An 18,321-nucleotide genomic window follows, 5' to 3' on the forward strand; every position below is an offset into this window, starting at 1 on the left:
CCGCCCGCGGCCGCCGTGCGCCCACACGCAGAGGAGGCTGCCGTGCGCTCCGCAGAGGCGGCTGTGCCGCGCGCAGCCCGGGGCCCCCGGTGCCCCCCTCGCCTCGGAGCTCGGCCCCTCGCAGGCTCGGGTCGCGCCGCCTGCCCGCTAATTGCCACCAATGCCGTGTTGTCTGCGCTTCAGTCACCAGGGGGCGTGGGGAGCAGCCCAAAGCCTCGGGCGGGATGGAGAGCAGCGCGGGAGCCCACCCCGCAGACAAAGGAGGACCAGGAAGCCTCCACTAGGAGAGCCGGCCCGCGCCCAGGCCCCTCGGGGTAGAGCCTTAACAAAGGCCCTGCACAAAGGGCTCCGGGGTCTGTCGGCCGCGCCCCTGGAGGGCTGAGCCTGGGACTGGTGGGAGTGAGACAAAAGGAATGGGAGCCCCAGCATCCAGAGCCGCCAGTGTAGGGGAGCTGAGGGGGGCGGGGAGAGGGGGGGAGAACCAGACCCACTGGGACAACGAACTCCTTTGACCATCCATTGAAGGCCCAGCTCCTTTCCCACCCTAACTGCCCACAGAAGCAGAGAAGTGCCCAAGCACAGTACCAGCCTGGGCACCAGAAGCTCTGGGTCCCCCATCGCTGACCCACTAGCAGGGTGACTCTGGACCAGTCTTGTAACCGCTGAGAGTGAGGAGCTCCCCAGCTGGGGACCACAACTTGGTGCTGTGCCCCCTCCCAGGGCAGCAAACTAGACTGAGCCACATTTCCTTAACATGTGGGTGAGGGCCGCTTTGGTGCCCATTTGGTGAAGTCCTTCAAGTGCCACCCTCTCTCAAGAGGACTTTATACTTCTCTTACTGAACTCACCAGAGGGGGAGGTAGTCTCTGTACACATCTGACCTCCCCACCTACCGTGTACCGGTCCCCACACAACACCTCCCCTAGCACAGGGCCTTATGGGCACTTGTTGAACAAATGAACTCATCAACCTCACACCAGAGATCATATCTTTTGTTGTTGTTCAGTCGTTTTTTCAGTCCTGTCCAACTCTTCATAATTCCATTTGGCTTTCCCCTTTCCTTCTCCTCTCTCCTAGGGGAGAAAACTGAGGCCAACAGATTAAGTGACTTGCCCAGGGTCACAGGATTATTATCTGTGTATGGCCAAATTTGAACTCAGGTCCTCCTGACTCCAGAGCTGGCACTGTCTCCTAGCTTAATTTATCTTTTACCGAAATCCAAACCAAACCAAACTTTATGAAAAACACAAACCATCCTTTTTAAGTCTACCTACTTCCCAAGAATATTGGACCAAACCACAACAGCCAAGTTAATAGTCCATTTAATTGGAGTTAAGGAACAAATTATCTACCCATTTTTATTCTTAAATCTTTATATTTCAATCCAACAAGCATTTATTTTAACCCTTTCAGCGAAGGAGGAGCTGGGTGAGACACAGACAAAAGAATCCATGCCTTCAAGAAGCAAAGTGTGCCTGCCTAGGAGAGCACTTTCCCAAAGATAAGTAAATGCCAGGGAATTTGAGCAGGAAGGGAGCCATAACAAGCAGGATGTCTGGAAAGGCTTTTATTTCCATATAGCACCTGAGTTGAGCTACGAAGGAGGCTAAAGGTTCTAAGACAGTGATGGGGAACCTATGGCACTGGTGCCAAAAATGACACACAGAGAGCTCTCTATGGGCACAAGGCCACCCCAACTCCCCACCAGAGTTCATTACTAGAAAGCAGAGGGACTGGGGGCGGGGGAGCTACTCCCTTTGTCATGCCTGATGACTTTTTTCACATCACCCGCCTCTGCCCAGCAGTCCAATGGAGCATTTTTTTCTCCCCTGTGTGTATTTGTGGAGGTACAATCAGCACTTAGTGGGAGAGTGAGGGGCAGGACCTGGCACTGTCTCTAAAGGTTCACCATCACTATTCTAAGAGATAGGAGATGAGGAAGGAATACATTCCAGGCATGGAATGCAAAGGCAGAGAGATGGGAAACAGAGAGCTAGATATGGGAAACAGCAAGAATAGGATAGTTTGGTTGGAAAGTAATATGCTTGAAGGAGAATAATGAGAAATGAGTCTAGAGAAGCTGCCTAGAGATGAACTATGAAAGCCTTTCAATTCTAAGGTGCCCTTTTCTTTACTTCTCTGGGTCTTGATTTCTGTCTTGCTTATTTTAAACTTTCTGCTTTAAAACAACTAAGGCTAGGCATTGAGGGTTAAGTGACTTGCTCAGGATCACACAGCCAGGAAGTGTCTGAGGTCAGATCTGAACACGGTCCTCCTGATTCCAGGCCTGGCATTCTATCTACTGTGCCACCTAGCTGTCCCTCAAAATTTTCCTTATGTAAAATGACAGTATTGAATCACATGATCTCTCAAGACCATTCTAATTCTCTCCTACCATCCCTACCCTTTCTTCTGATCCTCCTATTCATGTTGGTGAAGGACCTTAGAGGCTGTTCTAGACCAATCTGTAGCTGAATAATAATAATAATATGTGTGCTTAAGTGATGATCTCCTAGGAGAAGGAACCCACTACCCCCTCCAGGCAGCCCATTTGATTTTGGGATGACTATAGCTCTAGAGGTTCAGAAGTTTTCTCTTATATTTCCGCAGCTTACCCCTACTTCTGTCCTCCGGGACCAAACAAAATGGATCCAAACCTTTTTCCAGGTAGCAGCCCTTCAAATACTTTGATTTCTGTTTTGTTCCCCTTAAATCTCTTCTCCAGGCTAAGCAATCTCTGTCCAATTCCATAGCGCAGCAGGGTTCTGAGGTCATTCATCATCCTGGGTCCCCTCTCCTCTGGATAAACTCCAATTTGTCAACATCCTTCACAAAATCTGGTGACCCTTACCTACCACAGTATTCTAGCTGTGGTCTGATTAGGACAGAGTTTAGTCATCTTCCTCTTCCTAGGCACTGTGCTAATCTAAAATCACATTTGCTTTTCTGGGTGCCATGATGTAAATCTTCATTCCACCTCCACCACCCACAAGGAAAGTTATACTTTGGATTGCACATTACACAAAAATCTCTGTGATCTGGAACTCAGAAATTCCTCTCTTAGATAATAATCTAGGCAGCTTAGTGGTATAATGGATAGAGTACTGGTCCTGAAATCAGGAAGACAAATTTGATCTCAGACCTTACCTGTGTGACCCCAGGCAAGTCACTTAAAAAGAACTCAGTTTCTTCAACCATACAACAGGGAAATATAGTACCTACTACAAAGAGCCTTTGTAATACTTGTAAAGTGCCTGGTATTCCCCAACTGAAGGGCATACCCTTATTTTCCAGTTTTTTGCCACCTCAAAGAGCGCTGAATAAATTATGGCATCTGTTGGTGATGGAATTCTATTGTGCTCAAAGGAATAATAAACTGGAGGAATTCCATGTGAACTGGAATGACCTCCAGGAATTGATGCAGAGTGAAAGGAGCAGAACCAGAAGAACATTGTACACAGAGACTGATACACTGTGATAAAATCAAATGCAATAGACTTCTGTACTAGCAGCAATGCAATGACCCAGGACAATTCTGAGGGATTTATGGAAAAGACGCTACCCACATTCAGAGGAAAAACTATAGGAGTGGAAACACAGAAGAAAAACAACTGCTTGAACACATAGGTTAATGTGGACATGATGTAGACTCTAAACAACCATACTAATGCAATTATCAATAATATGGAAATAGGTCTTGATCCATGATATATGAAGAAACCAGTGGAAATGTGTGTCGGCTACGGGGGTGGGGGTGGGCGTGGGGAGGGGTTGGGGGTGGTGGAGGAGAGAGTAAGAACATGAATCATGTAACCATGGAAAAATTTTTTCTTAAAAAAATAAATAAAAATGAAGTGCCTGGTACATAATAGGTACTCTATAAATGTTTCTTTTCTCTCTTCCCCCCCCAATAATTTCCTGCCCTTCTGTCTGTCTGTCTGCCTCATTCCTCCTAACCCTATTCTTTACCTTTATCACAGCCTTCAATTGTTCATCATTCTTCATTCTCCCAGTTAATCATCCTAGCTCCGGCCTCACTTTCCTCCCTACACAATAATCCATCAGTTCAATTGTATATTATTCCCCTCTCTTGAACCTCTTATTCCTTACTCCCTTGGCTGTCCATCTGCCTCCATCTTCCACCCCCTTTCCTCTCTCCCATGTTCCATTAGCCTTAACTAATACCCACTTTTTCCTGTTCCTCCTCAGCTACTAAACTAAAGCTTCCAATTTGGAGAAAGTCATGCAACTCTGCCAACTGGGTCACTACAAATTCATGTTATCCAATCTCCTACAAAATATTTTTTCTGATATTTTTCATTTTTATATCACCTATACTTCCTCCTATATCCCCCTTCCCTGACCCCTTCCAAGAGCCAGACCTTATAATAAAGAATTTTTAAACAGATGAAAAAAAAATTCTTCAAAATCAATGAACATTGAAAAACCCTGGTGTTATATACACTCCCAAAGATCTCCTCTGTCAAGAGGCAGGAAAGAAGGGGCAGCTAGGTGGCACAGTGGATAAAGTGCCAGGTCTGGAGTCTGGAGGACCTGGATTCAAATCTGGCCTAAGACACTTCCCTAGCTATGAGACTTGGGCAAGACACTTAAGCCCCTGCCCTTCCATCTTAAGAGTTTTTACTAAGAAAGAAAGGGTTTTCTAAAAAAGAGGCAAGTGAAAGTATCTTCTCATGTGTCTTATGCAGATCATATTTGGTCATTATAAGTTTGCAACATTCAATTTTGTTTTTGAAAATAAATTTTATTGATAGCTTTTATTTCTTCATCACCAAACATACTCCCAGTATCCTTCTCTCTGCTCCCTCCCAGAGAACTGTACTACACAAAGACCATTTTTTAGTTGGTTCATCTTTTTTTGAAGGCCAATTTTATTACTTTAAGTTTGGAATAATCTCCTTCCTACTCCAAGGCAAGATGTAAACAATTATGAATAGTTAGTCAAGAAAAATAAATTCACATTAATCATATCCCAAAATAAAAAAAACTATGCTTTAATTTTCCACCAGAGTCCATCTCCCATCTGGACAAAAGCAGCATGGTCATCATGAATCCACTAGAACTGTGGTTCATCATTCTATTGATCAATTTCCCAATTTTTCAAAGCTATTTGTCTTTACAGTATCATCATTATTGTAGAAACTGTTCTCTTGATTCTGCTTACTTGAAGCCAGCCCCTTCATCATTTTTTACAGTACAATATTATTCTATCATTTTCATATATTATAACTTCTTTTGGCATTTCCCAATTGATGAGAAGCTCCTCAATTTCCAATTCATGGATAACATTTTTTATTTTTTTTATTTTTTTATTATTTTTCATTTTTAACATGGTTACATGATTCATGCTCCTACTTTCCCCTTCACCCCCCGCAATCCCCCCACCCATGGCCGACGCACATTTCCACTGGTTTTGTCATGTGTCCTTGATCAAGACCTATTTCCAAATTGTTGATAGTTGCATTGGGGTGGTAGTTTCGAGTCTACATCTCCAATCATGTCCACCTCAACCCATGCGTTCAAGCAGTTGCTTTTCTTATATGTTTCCTCTCCTGCAGTCCTTCCTCTGAATGTGGGTAGCATCTTTACCATAAATCCCTCAGAGCTGTCCTGGGTCATTGCATTGCTCATGGATAACATTTTTAAGGGGGAAAAAAAAGAGAGAGAGACAGAGAGAGACAGAGAGAGAGAAAAAAAAACTCAGCAAAAACAACCAAGACAGGAAAAAATGAAAATATAACATACTATTGCAACATGTAGAGGAATGTTTCTTTTCATATCTTTTGTTTGGAGACATACTTATTCTTTGTAATTCTGCAACACTCACTTTCTTTTTTAAATGAATAAGTTTGTTATTTATTTTTAATATTCTTTAAAATTTTTTTTTGATTTCCAAATTCTCTCCTTCCCTCTTGACCCTCTCCCACCTACTGAGAAAGCAAGCAACATGATATCAATTATGAATATGAAATTATACTTCTTTCTGGATTAGCTACATCATAAAAAAGCATGAAAATAAAGTGAAAAAGTATAGTTCAATTTGAGCTCAGAGTTCATCAGTTCTTTGAGAACAGCTATGTCATTCACAGTTGATCATCATGACCACATTGCTGTTACTATGTACAATGATCTTCAGGTTCTGCTTCACTTTGTATCAATTCATATAGGCCTTCCCCGGTTTTTCTGAAACCATCCCCTTCACCATTTCTTATAGCACAATAGTATTCTATCACAATCATATGCCACATCTTTAGCCATTCCTCAACTGATGAACATAGTTCTAATTCTCAATTTCTAACTCTTTGCCATCACAAAAAGAGCTGATACAAATATTTCATACATATAAATGCTTTTCCTTTTATCTCTTTGGGGTATAGACCTAGTAGTAGTATTGCTGGGTTAAGGGTATGCCCAGTTTTATAGCCCTTTGGGCATAGTACCAAATTGTTCTCCAGAACTCTAGTTCAAGACTTTACCAACAGTTCACTAGTATGCCTAATTTCCCTCATTCCCTCCAGCATTTTTCATTTATGATAGGTGTGAGGTAGTACCTCAGAGATGTTTAAATTTGTATTTCTCTAATCATTAGTGATTTAAATTATTTTTAATATGACTATAAATGGCTTTGATTTCCTCTTCTGAAGAGATTCTGCTCATATCCCTTGAACATTTATCAAATGGGAAATAGCTAATATTTTAATAATTTTGACTCAGTTCCCTATATATATTCAAGAGATGAGATCTTTGTGAGAGAAACTTGCTGGTACTAGAAACGCCAGCTATAGCAATCAAAGAAAAAAAAAAGAAATTGAAAGGATTAGAAGAGGCAATGAGGAAACAAAACTATTACTCTTTGCACGTGATGCAATATAATACTTAGAGAATACTAGAGACTCAACTAAAAAAACTAGTAGAAATAATTAATTTTAGCAAAGTTGTAGGATATAAAATAAACCTACAGAAATCATCAGTATGTCTACATATTATAAACAAAGTCTAGCAGGAAAAGATAAAAAGAGAAATTCTGTTTAAAATCATTGCATACAATGTAAAAGGATAGGTAGTCTACCTGCTAAGACAGACCCAGGAACTCTATGAACACAATTACAAAACACCTTTCACACATATAAAGTAATATCTAAACAACTGGCGGAATATTAATTGTATATGAATAGGCTGAGACAATATAATAAAAATAATAATTCTACCTAAATTTATTTATTTGGTACCATACCAATCAAACTACCAAAAAAAGTTATTTAGCAGAAAAACAAAATTCATCTGGAAGAACAAAAAGTCAAGAATATCAGTGAAAAAAACTGTGGAGTATCCTGGCAATTACAGATCTCAAACTATATTACAAAGCAGTAATCATCAAAACAATCTGGTATTGGCTAGGAAATAGAGTGATGGGCCAGTTGTAAGGATGGAACTTGTGCAAGGGGGATGAAACAGAAGGACTTTATCTCCCCTCCATCCATAACATTGGTTTGCTGGTTCTTTTTATTATTACACAGTGGAATAGATTAAGTTACATAATACACGGAAGTAGATGAGTATAGCAATTTAATGTTTGATAAACCCCCAAACCCAAACTTTGGGGACAAGAACTCAATATCTGACAAAAATTGCTGAGAAAACTAGGAAGCAGATTAGAGGAAACCAGATCTAGATCATCGCACACCATATACCAAGATAAGGTCAAAACGAATACATAGTTTAGATATAAAGGGTGACAACATAAGGCAATAATTTGGGGAGCATGGAACACCTTACATGTCAGATGTATAGATATAGGAAGAATTTATGACCAAACAAGAGTTAGACAGCAATAAGGGATGATCGTTATGGTTCTTGTTTAGTCATTTTTCATTTGTGTTCAACTCTTTGTTTTTGTTTGCTTTAAGAGTTTTCTTGGAAAAGATACTGGAGTATTCTGCCATCTCCTTCTCCAGGCCATTTTTACAGATGAAGAAACTGAGGTAAATAGGGTTAGGTGATTTGCCCAGGGTCATACAGCTAGGAAGTGTCTGAGGCCAGATTTAATGCAGGTCTTCGTGATTCCAAGTCCAGTGCTCTATCCACCACTCTTCCTAGCTGTGTAACTTCGATTACATTAAATTAGAAAGGATTTATACAAACAAAACCAGTGCAGCCAAGAGTATAAGGAAAGGAAGAAATGGAGGGGGGGAGGAATTTTACAGCATGTTTCTCTGACGAAGACCTCATTTTTCAAATATATAGAAAACTGAGTCAAATTTATAAGAATGTGAGTCATTCTCCAATTGATAAATGGTCCAAGGATATGAACAGGTAGTTTTCAGATGAAGTATTCAAAGTTATCTCTAGTCATATGAAAAAATTGCTCTAAATCACTATTGGTTAGAGAAGTATAAATTAAAACAACTCCAAACTACTACCTCTTTTTATCAGATTGGCTGCCATGACAGAAAAGGAAAATGACAGATGTTGGAGGGGACGGAGAAAAACTAGGACATTGGAGAGCAATTTGGAACTATGCCCAAAGGGCTATAACACTATGCATACCCATTGACCAGACAATACCACCAATGTATCTATCCTAAGGAAATCAAAGAAAAGGGGAAAGGACCAATATCTACAAAAATATTTATAACCTTTCTATTTGTGGTGCCAAAGAATTGGAAATTGAAAGAATAACCATCTGTTAGGGAACGATTGAGCAAGTTGTGATTTATAATTGTGATGGAATACTATTGTGCTATAAGAATGACAAGGAGGATGGTTTCAAAAAAACCTCAGAAGACATTAACTGATACAAAGCGAAGTGAGCAGAACCAGGAGAACATTGTATATAGTAACAGCAATATTGTATGATGATCAACTGTGAATGACTTAGCAACACAATGATCTATGACAATTCTAAAAGACTTATAATAAAAAATGCTATCTACCTCCAGAGAAAGAACTGATTGAGTTTGAATGCAGATTGAAGAATACTTTTAAAAAACTTTATTTTTCCTGGATGTTTTTGGGGGGAGGTGAGGGTTATTTTTTTTTTTCACAGCACGGCTAATATGGAAATGTTTTCTATGACTACACATCTATACTCCATATAAAATTACTTGCCTTATCTTTTTTTTGGAACCCTTAGAATCAATACTAAGTATCCTTTCCAAGGCAGAAGACCAGTAAGGGGTAGGCAATTGAAGTTAAGTGACTTGCCCAGGGTCACATAGCTAGAAAGCATAGTATCTGAGGCCAGATCTGAACCCAGGACCTCCAGTCTCCAGGCCTGGCTCTCCATCTATGGAGCCACCTTGATGCCCCAAATTGCTTGTCTTCTCAAGGAAGGTAGAGGAAAGGGAGGAAGACAGAGAATTTGGATATCAAATTTTTTAAAATGAATGTTAAAAATTGTTTTTATGTGTCATTTTTTAAATTATAAAAGTAATTGTCTAGACTTAAAAAAAGAAAGAGAAACTTTTAATATTTTAATATTTAAAAGAGAAAATTTAAATATTATTTCACTGTCTATGGTACCTTTTTAGCATAATATAGTTTCCCTGATTATCTCTCTCTTTTTTACTTGTTATCAACACTAGTTTCATTATTTTTATTTCCTCTACTGAAAAATTTATTTAGAAATCAAATTTCATCAATTCAGCAAACATGCATTAAGTGCCCACCACAAAAATGGAGTAATACAATCTTTATCCTAAAATAAGCTGCATTCCAATGAAAAGGAAGAAATGTCATTCAAATTATAGTAGAACAGTTATATCATGTAAAATCAGTCAGCTTGCCAACAGCCAGGAGGTCCTAGGTTCAAATCTGACCTCACTTCCTGGCTATGAGACCCTGGGCAAGTTACTTAACCTCCATTGCCTAGCCCTTATTGTTTTTCTCCCTTAGAATCAATACATAGTATTGATTTTAAGACTAGAGGTAAGGATTTTTTTAAATTAGCCTGCTTATTGTTTCTTTCTTTTTTAAAAAATATTTATCTATTTTCAATTTACATGCAGAACTAATTGTGTACAATTGTTTTCTGACATTTTATGGATTCAAATTTTCTCCCTCTCTCCCTTCCTTTACCTCCCCCAGGCAGTAGAGTGCTTTCATGCAATATATATTTTCATATTGTTCATGTCATGACTGAAGACACATATCACAATACAATACAATCTCATGAAAAAAATAAGGGGAAGACAGCCCTGCTTTGCTCTGCAATGAGACTCTAATGATTCCTTCTCTGGCTATGGATAGCATTTTCCATTATGAGTCCCTTGTAGCTTTCCTGGAAATTTACTTTGCTGATAATAGTTTAGTCCTTCACAGTTGATTATTGTATAATGTTTCTGTTACTGTATACATTGCTCTCCTGGTTCTGCTCGCTTTACTTTGCATCACTTCATATAAGTCTTTCCAGGTTTTTCTGAACTCATCCTGTTTATTTGTCATGGCACAAGAGTATTCCATTACAACCAATACCACAACTTGTTCATTGATTCCTCAAGTCTTTGCCACTACAAAAAGAGTTGCCAAAAATATTTTGGTTCAGGAAAGTCCTTTTCCCTTATCTCTGGTCTCTTTGGGATACAGACCCAGTAGTGGCATTGCTAGGTCAAAGGATATACATAGTTTTATGACACTTTCAACATGATTCCGTCTTGCTCTCCAGAACAACTCTATCAGTTCATAGCTCCACTAACAGTGTAGTAGTGTCCTAATTTTCCCACGTCCCCTCCAATATTTATTATTTTCCTTTTTAGTCATGTTAGCCAATATGACAGATGTGAAGTGGTATCTGAGAGTTGTTTTATTTTGCATTTCTCTAAACAATAGTGTTTTGAAGCATTTTTTCTAATGACTATGGATAGTTTTAATTTCTTCCCCTGAGAACTGCCTATTCATATCCTTTGACCATTTATCAATTGGGGAATGCTTTGTATTCTTATAAATTTGGCTCTGTTCTCTATCTACTTCAGAAATAAGGCTTTTGTCAGAGTTACTTGCTATTAAAATTTTCCCCAAATTTGTTGTTTCCTTTCTAATCTTGGTTGCATTCAGTTTTGTTTGCAAAACCTTTTTAATTTAATAATAATCAAAATTATCCATTTCTTTTTTTGTAATGTTCTCTATGTCTTGTTTGATCATAAATTATTTTTTTATCCATAAATCTGACAGGTAAACTTTTCTATGCTCCCCTAATTTGTTTATGGTGTCATCCTTTATTTCTAGATCAAGTATACATTTTGACTTTAGCATGGTGTATGGAATGAGATGTTGGTCTATGCCTAGTTTCTGCCATACTATTTTCTGGTTTTCTCAGAAGTTTTTGTCAGATAGTGAGTTCTTTCCCCAAAAGCTTGGATCATTGGCATCTGGGTGGCTCAGTGGATTAAGAGCCAGGTCTAGAGATGGGAGGTCCTAGGTTCAAATCTGGCCTCAGACACTTCCTAACTGTATGACCCTGGGCAAGTCACTTAACCCCCATTGCCTAGCCCTTACCACTCTTCTGCCTTGGAGCCAACATACAGTATTGACTCCAAGACGGAAGGTAAGGGTTTAAAAAAATAAAATAAAATAAAATACTGACTCTGGGCAAGTTGATAAACTTCTGGGGCCCAGCTTCCCCACAGTTTATCAAACATTCATTTGTTTAGGACATTAACCACCATGTGTTGATTACTTAATCTATTCCATTGATCCAGTATGCTATGTTTTGGCCAGTACCAAATTGTTTTGATGATTATCACTTGATGGTATCGTTTGAGATCTGGAATGGCTAGGTCTCCTTCCTTAATATTTTTTTCCATTGATTCTCTTGCTATTTTTGGTCTTTTGTTCTTCAGGATGAATTTTGTTATTATTTTTTCTAGTTCTATGAAAAAATTTTGGGGCAATTTGATTGGTATGGTACTGAATAAGTAAAATAATTTAGGTAGGATTGTCATTTTTATTACAGTTCATTGTTTCTTATGGCACGGAAATAGTCTATAATAATCATATGACACAATTTGGAGCCATTCTCCAACTGATGGGCAACCCCTCAATTTTCAGTTCTTTGCCACCCTAAAGAGAACTGCTATAAATATGTTGGAACATGTAGGTTGTATTCTTTTTCCCATGATCTCCTTAACAGACCCAGCAATAGTATTGCTGCATTTAAAGGCATACACAGTTTTATAACTCTCTGGGAGTAATTCCAAATTACTCTCCAAAATGGTTGGATCAGTTCAGAGCTCAACAGTCTATTAGTGTCTCCATTTTTCCACATCCCCTTCAACATTTGTCATTTATGCCAATCTGATGGGCATGATATGATATCTCATAAGTGTTTTGGTTTGCATTTCTCTAATCAGTAGTGATTTAAAGCATTTTTTTCTTATACCTCCATATAGCTTTTGGTTTTTTTGTCTGAAAATTATCTGTTCATATCTTTTGACCATTTATCAATTGGAAAGTGGTTCTTATTTTTATAAATTTGAAGAAGTTCTCTATATAGTTTAGATATGAGACCTCTATACAACAGACTATAAAAAATTTCCCCAATTTCCTGCTCTTCTAATGCTGGCAGCATTTCTTTTATTTGTATAGAAACATTTCAATTTAATGTACTCAAAATTATCCATTTTACATTTACATGTACATTACATTTACAATGCTCTCCATCTCTTGTTGGCTCATAAATTCCTCTCCTATCCATAAATCCGATGGGTAATATGTTCCCTGTTCTTCCAACTTATTCATGATATCTCTTTTTATATCAAGATCATGCATCCATTTTGATATTATCTTAGTGAATGGTAGAAGATATTGGTCTTCCTAGTTCTATGCTTTTGTAAAATACAAAATTACTATAGACTTTTACTACTGTTTGTTGTATGACTATCACTTTTAATTAGATCTATTTTTGCTTTTGATGTTTCTGAGATCATGATTGCTACCCCTGACTTTTTTATTTCAGCTGAAGCATAATAGATTCTTCTCCAGCTCCATATTTTTACTATGTGTGTCTGTTTCAAGTGTGTCTCTTTTTTTTTCTTTTCTTTTTCTTTTTTTTTAAACCCTTAAATTCTGTATATTGACTTATAGGTGGAAGAGTGGTAAGGGTAGGCAATGGGGGTCAAGTGACTTGCCCAGGGTCACACAGCTGGGAAATGTCTGAAGCTGGATTTGAACCTAAGACCTCCTGTCTCTAGGCCTGGCTCTCAATCCACTGAGCTACCCAGCTGCCCCTCAAGTGTGTCTCTTTTTAACAATTTATTGTTGGATTCTAATTTCTAGTTCATTTTGCTATCCACTTTCATTTTATAAGTGAGATCATCCTATTCACATTTACAGTTATGATTACAAACTGTATATTTTCTTCCATCCCATTTTCTTCTATTTATTCTTCTCTCTTTTTATCCTATTCCTCCTCAAAAGTCTGTTTTGCTTCTGTCACTGCCTCCTTTATTTGCTCTTCCTTTTATGTCCTCCCTTCCCCTTCCTCTTATCCCATTACCCTTCTCTTTCCCCATTGGGTAAGATAGATTTCTAACCTCAACTGAGTACACACACACACACACACACACACACACACACACACACATTCTTCCCTCTTTGAATCAATTCCAGTGAGAGCTAGTTCCAAGCATTTTTTTTGGAGATTTATTATTAGAGCAATTATATGTATGTAGACTTCTAATTGCTCTAATAATGATAAAGATCTTAGAAGTTACATGATTTATCTTTCCATTTAGTAATGTAAACAGTTTAGCCTTTTTGAGTCTCTTATAATTTCTCTTCATGTTTACTTTTTTTTTTTTTTTAATTTTAAACCCTTAACTTCTGTGTATTGACTTATAGGTGGAAGATTGGCAAGGGTAGGCAATGGGGGTCAAGTGACTTGCCCAGGGTCACACAGCTGGGAAGTGTCTGAGGCCAGATTTGAACCTAGGACCTCCTGTCTCTAGGCCTGGCTCTCAATCCACTGAGCTACCCAGCTGCCCCCCTATGTTTACTTTTTTTTATGCTTCTCTTGAGTCTTGTGTTTGAATGTCAAATTTTCTATTCAGCTCTGGTCTTTTCATAAGAAATGCTTGAAAGTCCTCGGTTTCATTAAATATCCATTTTTTCCCTGGAAGCTTGAACTTTTGCTAGAGAAGTTATCTTTCTTGTAATCATAGCTCCTTTGCTTTCCAGAATAGCATATTCTAAGCCCTTCCTTTTTTAAATGTTGTTTCTAAGTCTTGTATAACACTGACTCCACAATATTTGAATTGTTTCTTTCTGGATCCTTGCAATATTTTCTCCTTGATTTGGGAACTGTGGAACGTGGCTATAATATTCCTTGGACTTTTCATTTTAGGATCTCATTCAAGAGGTGATTGGTAGATTCTTTCAATTTCTACTTTGCCCTCTGGATCTAAAACTATCAGAACAGCTTTTCTTTACAATTTCTTGAAATATGATGTCTAAGTTCTTTTTTTTTATTATGGTTTTCAGGTAATTCAATAATTCTTAGAGTATCTCTTCTTAAGACTTACATGAACTATGCTTCAACATAGTGAAATAAGCAGAACCAGGAGAACACTATAGTGACAGGAATACTTTCCAATGAACACCTGTGAATAAAAGCTATTCTCAGCAATACAGTGATCCAAAACTATCCCTGGTACTCATGATAAAAAAAATGCCATTTACTTCCAGAGGAAAAGCACTGAGTCAGAATCCAGATCAAAGCACACTTTTTCACTTTCTTAATTTTTTTTTCTATTTGAATTTCCTTCCACAAAAGGATTATTATGGGGAAATGTCTTATATGACTGCACATGTAAAATCTATATGAGATTGCTTACCATCTCAAGATGGGTAGGGGGTTAGGAGAGGGAGGGAGAGAAGGAGAGAATTTGAGACTCAATATTCTTTGAAAAAATTTGGAAGCTTTTTACATGTAATTGTGAAAAAAATAAAATTTAAAAAGGTAAGTTAAAAAAAGATTTTCTCTCCTTGTGTTTTCCTGGTCAGTTTTTTAATGAAATATTTCAATATCCTTTTTTTATTTTTTAACTTTGTTTTATTGTTTCTTGATGTTTCATTAAGTCAATAACTTCCAGTTGCCCACTTCTAAATTTTAAGAAATTATTTTCCTCAGTGAACTTTCCCCTTCTTTTATCATTAGATCTATTCTACTTTTTAAGATGTTTTCTTCAGTATTTGTGTGTCTCTTTTATTGAGTTGTTAATTCTCTTTTCATATTTTTCTGATACCATTCTCATTTCTTCCTTAACAATTCTTATCTCTTTCTTTCATTCTTCCAGGAATTTTTGTTGGGCTTGTGTCTAATTTGCTTTGTTATCTTCTTCTGAGTTTGGTCTTCCCTATCACCATAATAGCTTTTAATAGTGAAGTTCTTTTTTGTTGTTTGCTTATTTTTCCCAGCCTATTTTTTGTCTTGAACTTTATGGTAAAGTTGAGCTCTGCATACCTGTAAAGTATAGCCACAGATGTATGTATATTTTTTTAATATAAAAAGTATTCATCTAAAACAAAAGCAAACATGCCAAAAAAGTGACTGAATTATCTTTGACCCTGATATTCCACTGCTAGCCTTTTACCCCAAGGACATCGCTGGCAAAAAGGATTCCACATACACCAAAATATTGATAGCAACACTTTTTTTTTGTGGTATAAAAGGCCTGAAAACAAAGGCACTCTCTCAAGATTTTTTTGCGCTTCTGTTATCATAGCTAGTTCTGGGGTGATCAAGTTTGGGGGGCTTCCAAAAAAGGTATGATCACTGCTCTCCTGGTCTGTGCTCTGGTCTTTGCCTAGAAAGGGCCCTTTGTACTTTGTACTTTGTACCAGTTACACCTAGTGCCAGCAGAGGGTCACCTGTAATCTCTTTCTGACCAGTTGTCTGGCCACCTTCAGTCTCTAGGCTGAGAGCTCCTGAAGTGGCTGCTGTTGCTGTTCTCCCACAGCATGTGCTTTGAGTCAGCCCCAACCCCACTGTCACACACCTCTATTGCTGACCTCTGAAGTGTCTTAAGCAGGAAAAATGTTTTTCCCGGTCTTTGATTGGTTCTGCTGCTCCAAAATCTGATTTGAGGTATTATTTTAAAGTTGTTTAGAGGGGAATGTTGGAAGAGTTCAGCTGAGTGGTTGTCTCTTCTCCATCATCCTGCCTCTGCCCTCTGCAGCATTCACTTTCAATGGTTTTGTGATCATTTTTTCAGTTGTGTTGCGTTGCTATGTATATTCTTTTCTTTTCTTTTCTTTTCTTCTTTTCTTTTCTTCCTTTCCTTTCCTTTCTTTTCTTTTCTTTTCTTTTCTTTTCTTTTCTTTTCTTTTCTTTTCTTTTCTTTTCTTTTCTTTTCTTTTCTTTTCTTTTCTTTTCTCCCTTACCTTCTACCTTAGAATCAATACTATGTATTGGTTCTAAGACAGAAGAGTGGTAAGGGTGGGCAGTGGGGGTTAAGTGACTTGCCCGGGGTCACATAGCTGGGAAGTGTCTGAGGTCAGATTTGAACCCAGGACCTCCCTTCTCTGGGCCTGGCTCTCAATCTGAGCTACGCAGCTGACCCCTATATTGTTTTCTTGACTCTGTATCAGTTCCTGTAAGTCTTTCCATGTTCCTCTGGATTCGTTATATTGTTGGTATCTTATAAAAAAGAAATACTTCACTACATTCATGTAACAAAGTATTTTTAACCATGTCCTGGTCAAAGGTCACCTTTGTTTTCAGGCCTTTTATACCACAAAAAAAAAGTGTTGCTATCAATATTTTGGTGTATGTGGAATCCTTTTTGCCAGCGATGTCCTTGGGGTAAAAGGCTAGCAGTGGAATATCAGGGTCAAAGATAATTCAGTCACTTTTTTGGCATGTTTGCTTTTGTTTTAGATGAATACTTCTTATATTAAAAAATATACATCTGCGGCTATACTTTACAGGGTTTAAACTCTTCATTTAAACTATTTTTAAAAAGTAAAACTATTTTAAAATTTTCTTATTTTGATGAACTTGAAAAACATCCAAAGCATGAACATTTCTCTTTGGGAGCAGAAGAAGGACAAGGCCAGTGAAGGCTCCGTCCTCATGAATATGAGCAGCACATTCTTTCTGATACAAGGAGTCATGGAGCCTCTGAAGCCTCATCATTCAGCATTCTGGGACTGTTTCTTATCTGTGAAGTGAGAGGAGTGCCTTGAGTGGTAGCTCAGTCAGGACTTGGGTCCCTACAAAAGGCACTGACCCAGACTGGGGGGGGGGGGCTGCTGGCTACACTCAAGTGAGAAGCAGAAATCTTTGTGGACCTCCGGGGGGGGGGGGCGCTCAGACCCTTCCTTCTTCCCATGTGGAAAGCTGTGAACCTTGGCAGGTGTCTCAGTGGCTTCTGCCTCTGTTAGGTCTCTTTTGTCTTGCTCATAGGCGAATGGGGGACCTCAGGAGCTCCACGAGGCTGGAGAAGCAGCCACCAGAGGTACAGAGTTTTCTGAGGATGGAATATTAAGAGCTGACCCTTTCCGAGGAGCCAAGTGCTTCGGGTACGTTATCCCAGGTGGCAGGTACCGTTGTTGTTTCTATTTTAGAGATGAGGAAACAAGCTAAAGAAAGTGAAGTGACTTTCACAAGGCCCTGTAACTATTCTTGCTACATCTTCTTAGGAAATATTCCTTTATAAAAGATAATTGGGGTTAATTGGTTAAATTACATTGGAACACTAGTGCCTGGGCCCATCAGTGCTAGAAGGGCGCTACTAGATGAAGCCAGTGATCTATCCTGAGGGGAAGGCGCTGGAACAAGAACTCAAGCTAACAGCATGCCAAGAATCACCCGACTGCCCTTCAGGGTTACCCCAAAAACTGGCAGGAAGAGCTCATCACCTTCTGGTGACCCAAGCTTGGAAGCCGGGATGAGAGCCAAAGAATGGGAAAAGAGAATCGTGTGTGAGCGTGGGACTCTCTGATTCCTGTCCACGTGGCACTCCTGCATCCCCCACACGCCCCAGAAATCTCTTCCCCCGAAGCTCGCTTCTTCCCGGACTTTTCTTGGGAGGCCCCCTAATCGGCGGGAGCCTCCCAGGACATCCAGGATGTCTTCATTCCTCTTCAGGCCGACCTTCTCTACTCTCCTGGGCTTTCCCCTGTGCAAGCTCCCTGAAGATAGGGATTGTCTTGTTTTTTATGCATGTTTGCATTCATACTGCTTAGCATGGTGCTAAAGGCCCACTGCTTAGTTTTGTGTTGGGTTTTTTTTATTTTTATTTTTTTTAATTTTAAACCCTTAACTTCTGTGTATTGACTTATAGGTGGAAGAGTGGTAAGGGT

The sequence above is a fragment of the Gracilinanus agilis genome, chromosome 4 (genome assembly GCF_016433145.1).
Source record: "Gracilinanus agilis isolate LMUSP501 chromosome 4, AgileGrace, whole genome shotgun sequence".
In the NCBI taxonomy this organism is placed as follows: Eukaryota; Metazoa; Chordata; class Mammalia; order Didelphimorphia; family Didelphidae; genus Gracilinanus; species Gracilinanus agilis.